Consider the following 9,282-nt stretch of genomic DNA (forward strand, 5'->3'; position numbering starts at 1 on the left):
GATATGAATTGTTTTGCTCATATTCGCTCATGCCCTATACAGAAGCGGACTGGAGTTATTAATTCAAGTGCTTGAAATAGCCAGAAAAGTGTAAACTGGGTACACCATCTTGTTATCCCTCATATGTCACCAGAATGTCACAAACAAGCCAACCAAAATGTTAGTTGTTTGGGGCGCTGACACATTACGAGGATGATTGTATTTTACTGAAATACAACAAATAGGTAAAATAAATAAATGAAAAATCAATACAAACATATAAAATAAATAAATAATAATTAACAACAACAAACCAAAAAAAAAATACATTTTTATTGTTTGTTTTAGTTGAGACAGGGGATATGACATTTTATTGGAAAAAAACAAAAGACCAATCAAAGGGACTAGCTGTGGGCAGGATGCGTGAGGGGGAAAATCAAATACGTACGACCGAAAAATAATGACATTTGCCATCTAATTCACGGGCCCAACTATGTTGGACTGTAGTCCTTTTTCAAAACACCAGACACTTGGAGGGTTTTTCTTTAATATATCCAGCTGCAGTTGAACTGCTAGACTCGCGAAGAGCTTGCGCGCATTACTGCACACCAGTATGAGAGTACAAGCAGGATAAGACACCAGTCCGCAGGAGATTTCAGACAAATCAATATGGAATACAACGTGTCCACAGGGATATATAAAATATAGAGAAAAGCTGACGTAGAGTTGGCAAGGGCTGCCGGCTGAAGCGCACAGACTCGCGGTTACAGGCTCCACCAGTAATGACGACTAAGGGTCCACAATATTGATAGGGCAATAGTTCAACTAAAGTAAGTATGTGTTGCATAATATCGGTAGGTTAAATGGGCACTCGGAAAACAAACCCTTCAACCGCAATCGTGTGTGTACCATGAGGTGGCTGCTTGGATAAAAAAAGTATACTGTGTATTAACTGGAGTTCATGCAAAAGGGATTTTAGAACAAAATACAGGAATATTCATTCTAAGCGACAATATTGTGAAAGATTCCTTCCTGCTTGAGAGATGCTTCTCTAACTTACAGAACTTAACGCATCTCAATTAACTGATAATTGTTTATATTTTGTGAGTGTATAACTTTAAATATGAGTGCCTTGAAAAACTGGTGATCATCTCTTTTCCCCAAATATCCTCCTTCTTCATATTCTTCAGTTACTGAAAATCTGTTGATTTAATTACTTTGAACAAAACTGAAAACATTCTCAACAAGACCTTTGATTCAAATATAAGCCTGTAATTTTAATGATTCTCATTTGTCTGTAATAATTTTAATTTTAATAATTTTTTACATGAGTCCATCTTTAGCCCCATTGTAAACTACCAAATATTATCAAATAAAATTATTATAATTATATATTAATTCACTGTGAGAAAAAATGAAGAGTGATGTCTATTTTCCAAATACACCTGCCTCTCAACCTCCCCACAATCTTAAACACCAGAGTAATATGCCATAGTTATACTGTAATGTTACTCTTAATATTTTTAACATTATTGCATGTATAGTTCTACAAACGTTTGAAGAATGAAAATGACAAACTAGTTCAGTATCAGGAATCATGAGAGTAGAGTGCATTTCAATTAGTTTCTTATCTTGTGCTTGTGCTGGCAAGTTAAATCTCTATAGCACTGATCCTGGGGTATAGAAAAAGTATTGCTCATACAAACACACACAAACACACTCTCACCCTAAACTTAAAACACAGCCCTCAGAGATCATTCAGGTTCTTCACTCTCTGCAGGCTGGGTGGCTGCAGTAGTGGAGAGGAAGGCTGTGCTGCTCTGATTTCAGCTCTGAGATCAAAACCCTCACACCTGACAGAACTGGATCTGAGCTGGAATACACCAGGAGACTCAGGAGTGAAGCTGCTCTCTGCTCTACTGAAGGATCCACACTGTAAACTGAAGAAACTATAGTGAGTGTTATTATATTATTGAACACAACAAACTGTGTGAAAATACTGCCAAACAAAAACATTTAATGTTAAAGGGATAGTTCACGCCCAAAAAAATTCTGTCATCACTTTACTTTTCTTCAAAGCATTTTAAAACAGTATGACTTTTTGTGGAAAATAAAAGAAGATATTTAGATAAATGTTTTTGTCCACACAATGGAAAGCAATGGTCCCAAACTTTGGTTGCCAACAATATTCAAAATATCATGTTTTGTGTTTCACAGAAGAAAGAAGCTCATACAGGTTATGAATGACATACAGGAAGAAAATTATGACAATTTATATTTTTGGGGTGAACGATTCCTTTAAAATTCAAAATGTAAATGATCAAATACAATGATTATACTGAATGTGCACAAAACAAATGTATGTTTGTATATAGGGCTGCAACAAACGATTATTTTGATACTCGATTAATCTAACAATTATTAGAACGATTGATCGACTAATCGCAGATTATTTCACAGATTAATCAATAGAATTGTATTGATTACTTCAGCTCTTGCAATTAGTTAAAATACTGTTATATCCCCCCCCCCCCCCTTCAAAAAAAATAAAAAAAAAATAAAAATGATATGGGATCTGGATCTTTCTATTCATCAAAGAATTCTGAAAAATAAATAAATAAATAAATAAATAATAAATGTACTCAACTGTTTTTAAATATTGATAATAATAATAATAATAACAATTTGACTGTAGTTTACTGTAATTGTACAGTTCTTCAGCCACTTTACAGTGTTACTGTAATACACTAAATTAAACCTACAGATAAATAATTACAAAAATGACAGATTCACCATCTTTCTTCAATTCATGAATAACAGATGTACATGTACTCAATAACACCAAGTCTTGAACATTTTAATCTGTTTGAAGAGTATTTATATAAGAGGAACAGCATTCATAAATGCTACTTTTTCCACTGTCAGGTCTGCACCTCTCACTCTTAGATTCATCTTTGAGCAACTGATGTTATGTATTTATTATCTCTGAACTGGATTCTTATTGTTTAATTTTGTAGTTAGCATGATACATTCTTACTTGACAAATAAAATATTATATTTGATTTATCCTGATCTCTCCTGAACACATCAATACAACAACATCATGTGGAGGCTGATGTTTCCTCAAATCTGTGTCCAGGACAGAACAGACTAAAGGCTCACGGATGAATGGAGCAGCAGGAACATCATCAGAGACCTTTTGATTTCTGTCTATCACTGATTTAGCAAGTTGTGCTGAAGTGACTAACAAACTACACTTTTTGTTCTGAGCAAGCAGTAGACGAACGATTTAAAGATATAAGTTAACCTTGCTCCTCTGACTAAGTTAAGATCGGAGAGTTTGTAAAAGTGAGATCCATGACCTCCGGTCAGGTGTGAGACTCAAATGTGACAACGAGTCTCTGATGAATGAATAACTGAAAGTATTCACCTTATTCTTCAACACAGAAGTAAGAGATGGGCTATACATATATTTCAATAACTGCTATAGCTAAATAATGAGAAGAATTACAAAGCGCAGTAAACGGTTTAAAACTGCTTGCACTACAAACCAGTGTGTTCATAATTAAGATAATACATAAAAATAAAAACACAACAAACACCAATATCAAACATCAAGAAGCAATACAAGCTGTTCTGTACAGCTAAAAATAGCTGGAAGGAAATGAGATCAGAAGCAAGACCCATAACATTTACAAATGGATAGGAAGTCCAGAATAATCAGATATCTCAATTAATTTTAACCAATATTTGTGATTAGTTACTAATTAGAAGCACATTCTAAATTTAATGATCACTTGAAAATTAGAGTCAGATTAAACATAGAGCTACAATAAAATTTAAACTCGATCCAAATTAAGTGAACTTTAAAGAAGCGCAAGTAAAATATATGTCATATTTATACTATAATGTTACTCTTATTTTAACATTATCATCTATATACTATTATAAACTAGTTCAGCATCACAATCAGGAATCATGTGAGTAGAGTGCATTTAAATTAATGTTTTAGCTGCTGGCAAGTTAAAATCTCTATAGCACTGATCCTGGTGAATAGAAAAAGTAGTGCTCATACAAACACACACACAAACACACTCTCACCCTAAAACTTAAACACAGTCTCAGAGATCATTCATGTTCTTCACTCTCTGCAGGCTGAGGTGCTGCAGTATTGGAGAGGAAGGCTGTGCTGCTCTGATTTCAGCTCTGAGATCAAACTCCTCACACCCGACAGAACTGGATCTGTGTGGTAATAAACCAGGAGATTCAGGAGAGAAGCTGCTCTCTGCTCTACTGGAGGATCCACACTGTAAACTGAAGACACTACTGTAAGTTATTGAGTCAATGCTTTCATTTATTATCTTGTATTAAAGCAGATATTAGTGTATTTTCTCTTTCTCTCTATTGTACAGTATTTGACGGTGTAAACTCCACAAGCTCCAAACAACTGAATCAAAACAACACGTCCTGAACAAGACTGTCACCTGGACAAATGCTGATATTGTAGTGAATTTGCTTTCACCACCTTAGGGAGGCGAAATAGTGCAGTGATGGGTACATGTCACTGTTGACGTTATGATTTTTGGATCACGTGTCTCTTAAGGTGTGGTTATGAGTACATCACATAAGAAAGATTGGTGGGAAACCTAACTTGTAGAGCCTCTTTCTGTATCAACACAAGGAAGACACAAGAGTTATAAAATTAGTTGTATTAAGAATAGATAAACAAATGTAATCAACAACTACTAAACAAAAACCATTAAAGAAAAAGCAAAAGTAATAAAGTAATAAAGTGCATAAGTTGCATAAAATGCAAGTGATTACGTTGGGTGTTGCTTTGTCAGAGCTGTGTGACCCTCCCTTCTTTCCTCCTGTGAAACTTATTTGCATAGTCCAAACACACATTTAGAAAAGTGTCACTTAAGTTTTACCGGTGCATTTTCACTTTCCAAACCACAACCAGAATACTTTCGGCAATGTTATGAACACTTCAAGTCCAAACACGATGAAACATCTTTGTGTAAAATGTTGCACTACACTACACTACACTACTTGTGCAGACACAATTCTATAATGATACAATTTACTCAATGATTTTTTTTTTATGACATTGATTGGAAAGTCTATGTATGTCATTTGTATGACATTGAGATTTATTTTTATTTATTTATTTATTTTTTGAAAAATGTAACATAAATAGGTTAAGCAAAACAAACAGTACAAATATTTTGAGCATCCCTTATTCTTTTCCTTTATTTTCTAATAATCACAATTCTGAAGTTGGCAACAGTGGGGAAAATCATAAAGTTGTATGTTATAGACACTGATTGGAAAGTCTAAGCTGGAAATCAAAACTGGAATGGAAAGTAAAGAAGCCTTCTTTGTTTGAAGGTGATGTCTGATGTGATAAGAGGACTGGGTGTCACTGATAGACCCTGTTAGTTTTGGGGTACCCCCTTTCCCCGTGGCTCTTGTCCACACACAGATGTTAGGTGGAGGGAGAGGGGCCCCGACCTGCTTATGCTGAGAAGACCAGAGCCGTATTTATCAAGCTTCTCAAAGTGACATCTTAGTCTTAAGTGCTGAGAATTCATGAAATTTACTCCTACTTTTAAACTTAACATAAAATCAATTTATCAAATTAAAGCTATGAATCACTCTTACTCTCCCAGACAGCTCGAGAGGTCTCTCAAGTGGTTAGGAGGAGTTGTCAGTAGGGGCTTGTGATGACACGAGGAGACAGAGACATGCACATTATGTGAGTATTATGCTCTTTAAAAAACACTCCTGTTGTGAAGCTTACACTGTATGACGGATAAATCTCTTATTCATAACCACTTATTTACACTGTACACGTCTGCTTTACGTCTCTAACACGGACACCGGAGCTGATCGCGGACACTCTCATCAATACTTGTGTTTATATGTTACCACATTTCTGAAGCGTCCCATTAGTGGCTCTCCATGCTACATCACTGAAGATAGTAGCCTAGTCTATTTTTGATGGATAATAATAATGATTATCATTTATAAATAATAATACATGATCCTATGGGCACTCTATGGGCACAAAACTAAACTAAAGGTTACATGAATACACATGAAGAACACATGAAGAAAATGTAGGTTTAAAGCATTGCTTTGCATGACTTTATAGTTTATAACACTTCTGTTAAAAGCTGAAGTACTTCTAAACCATCAGTTGGCTTGAAGGTAACACTTTGAATGTTTGCTGCATCTCCAGCACTGACACGTGTTCACAGACATCACAGAGATTATTAACTGTTCATTAGCATCTTTTTTCTTCTTCAATATTAGAATACCAGGAGAAATATCCGTTATTAGATATTAAAAAGCTAGTTCTTTTCACAGTTTTAAATGTTGTTACTTCCTTTGCTAATCAGCTAAACTAGAAGTTCTCTGTCCCTCGAGGTACACATTCCTGAAGTTCAGCTTCAATCTTGATCAAACTCACCTGCCAGTAACTTTCTAGTAATCCTGAAGACCTTGATTAGCTTCTTCAGGTGTGTTTGATTAGGGTTGGAGCTAAACCTCGAGGGCCAGACTTGAGAACCCCTGAGCTAAACCCTACAGACCTAACACATTTTCATATTTATAGTTTTTAAATATATTTTTCATATGTTTTTTATGTAAAATACGATTTGTGTGAACATAACTTGGTACTTGGACATTTATTTTTTATTTTTTATACAACTCACGCCCAAAGGATAATAATAATATTAATAATAATAATAATAATAATAAAAGATTCAAAGTACACGTGTGAAATTTACGTTGTAAAGCAAAACAACAAAGCATCTCATTAATTAACTCATTAGCTCCTAGTCGGGGAGCCAAAGTCTCAAAAGCTCAATAAAATGGGTTGAACCTAACATGGTCTGCCATACTTTTTATTTGTGTTTTTTCTGTTAACTTTGACCCTAAGAACCAATAATTGGAGGGTCTGCTTTCCGGAAATATCACAAAAAAAAAATTGTGGCCATTTTAGTGTATGCACCCTTTATTTTTTTATCAGAAAAATGTGAAAAATAATTTTTTTCTAAATCCTCAGTGGGTTTGTTAGGCTGTCAATAAATGCATTCCAGATACACAGAACACATGTGCTGACAACATCCACTGAAAAAATAACTCTTAAAACACATTTCTACATGATTTTGCATCAATTTAATGCAAAAAAATTAGGCGTTTTCTCACTTTTTTCCAATATTTTCATCTTTACTTCATAGGCAATCAACTATTCCCCCAAGTTATGACATCAGTCAATATGTCATTCTTTTCACCTTTACTGCCCTTCAGAAGCAAAAAAAATGAGTAGTTTTCCCTGATCATCCAATTAAAGGACAGTAGTTCACACCCTGTCTCTCTTGATAAATTGTGTCGCTTTCTTGAGAATCAATAAATGTGTTTACCTTTTGAAAATAGTTGTGTATGAGTCCCTCAATTGTCCTCAGTGTAAAAAAAAAAAAAAAAGTAGATCTGAAATCATACATTCATTGCTGGAAAGAGTTCAAATATGCAAAAGATGCTAGAAATCCTGAGAAAGTGAAGGATCTGGAGGATTCTTCTGAAGAAAAGCGGCCATTTAAACTGTTCAGGACAAAGGACTCATGAACCACTATCCCAAAACAAACATTAACCACTATTTATTTTTATTTAATCAGCTATAATTCTGACTAACAGACTAAATGTAATTAAATGATATTTAATTTCAGTGAAATATCAATACACCTATCATCCTCTGCCATGTCCTTTCTATTTATCATGTAGAAACTGTCAACGGTGGTTCAAAGAGTTCATATTTTCACAGTCATTCAGATGAATGGTTGGGTCTGGGAACAGAGGATCCTGTAAAAATATAATAAAACACATTTTCTATAAATACATTGTACAATTTTCATTGTTTAAACAAAAGTTAGAATGATGAAACATAAGACCATAATACAAATGTAATGAAAACAGGTGGTTATTTTTTTTTAGCTGAACTATACAGCAATTCACAAGGTCACATATGTACTGTACAAGAAATCATTCTGTGTGAATCATTTTAAAAGTTTACTCGTGTTGATCAAAATCCAAGACTTTCCTTCATCTTAAGAAAAACAAGATTTATACAGTGGGTATGTAAAGTATTCAGACCCCCTCAAATTTTTCACATTTTGTTATATTGCAACCATTTGCTAAAATAATTTAATTGTTTTTTTTCCTCATTAATGTACACACAGCACCCCATATTGACAGAAAAACAGAATTGTTGACATTTTTGCAGATTTATTAAAAAAGAAAAACTGAAATATCACATGGTCCTTCATTGATAGTAAATATGTATATTTTCTCTGATTAAGCGAGCTGAGGCATCACCTGTAGTCTTCAGTTTATCCTGGTTCATCTCTGCTGCTGGTCAATCCTAGTTCTCCTACACAAGGATTCTCCATAAAAAAGACAAGATAATCCATTTCATGAGGAGCAGAGTTTTCCTCTCTACCTCTAAACTCACAACTGAAGTTAAAGTGTGACCAAGTTCTGCTTTACAAAACAGTGTCTCAGTGGTGACTGAACCAGCTTGACTGGTTAAATTTAATTATTGCAAATGCACTCTGGTAATGGAAAGATTTGTGTACAGTAGATAAATGTAATGCTTGTACTTGTGTGCATGTGTGTGTAAATAAAATCTTTGCAAATTGCAAAACTAACTTCTAAATCCTTTTAATATCTGCAGATGTTTAAAACCATTTTTCTTTAAAAGCTCACATTTTGTCAATGTCAGTTGTCTTTATTTATTGCTTGTGGTAAATGTTGTATTTATTAATCATGTCTACTGGTCATGTGTATTCACTACTGAGATTTGAAAAACATGAATATGTGAAATTGTTCTGCACAGGAGCTTGGGTTCACGCTGTGTGTCTTTTCCTCCTTTGCCAAGTCATAGAAGAGAGTGTGTATCATAATCCTGTTTTTCTGCATGACAAGTCATATGGTTGATACTTTGTTATCCTTAATGCATTACATGTGAGCAATTATATAGTCAATTAATATGCACTTAATTTAAAATAAATGTATCAATATAAATAAAACATTAATATATAATGCTTTTAACACCATACAAGTTTTTTGCAAGGCAAAAAATATTCATACAAATCAAATCGCTGTGGTTAGGTTTAATTATGTTTATGAGTCATTCTTGGGATTCAGTATTGTTTCAGTGCTTCAGACTTTTTAAAGTGGTGGTTCACCAAAATGATTATAATATGAAAATAATTTCTATTGTACAGTAATCATTTTGTC

General features: G+C 34.0%; 1 long non-coding RNA gene across 1 annotated transcript; it reads left to right on the plus strand.

Moving 5' to 3' along the window:
* Nucleotides 1-1,876: 1,876 nt before the first annotated feature.
* On the plus strand, nucleotides 1,877-9,034 carry LOC122141439. Its single transcript, XR_006157833.1, has 3 exons — nucleotides 1,877-1,933; nucleotides 4,392-5,737; nucleotides 8,343-9,034. It is a non-coding gene; the product is annotated as an uncharacterized LOC122141439 (long non-coding RNA).
* Nucleotides 9,035-9,282: the final 248 nt, after the last annotated feature.

The sequence above is a fragment of the Cyprinus carpio genome, chromosome B22, assembly GCF_018340385.1.
Source record: "Cyprinus carpio isolate SPL01 chromosome B22, ASM1834038v1, whole genome shotgun sequence".
Classification (NCBI taxonomy): domain Eukaryota; kingdom Metazoa; phylum Chordata; class Actinopteri; order Cypriniformes; family Cyprinidae; genus Cyprinus; species Cyprinus carpio.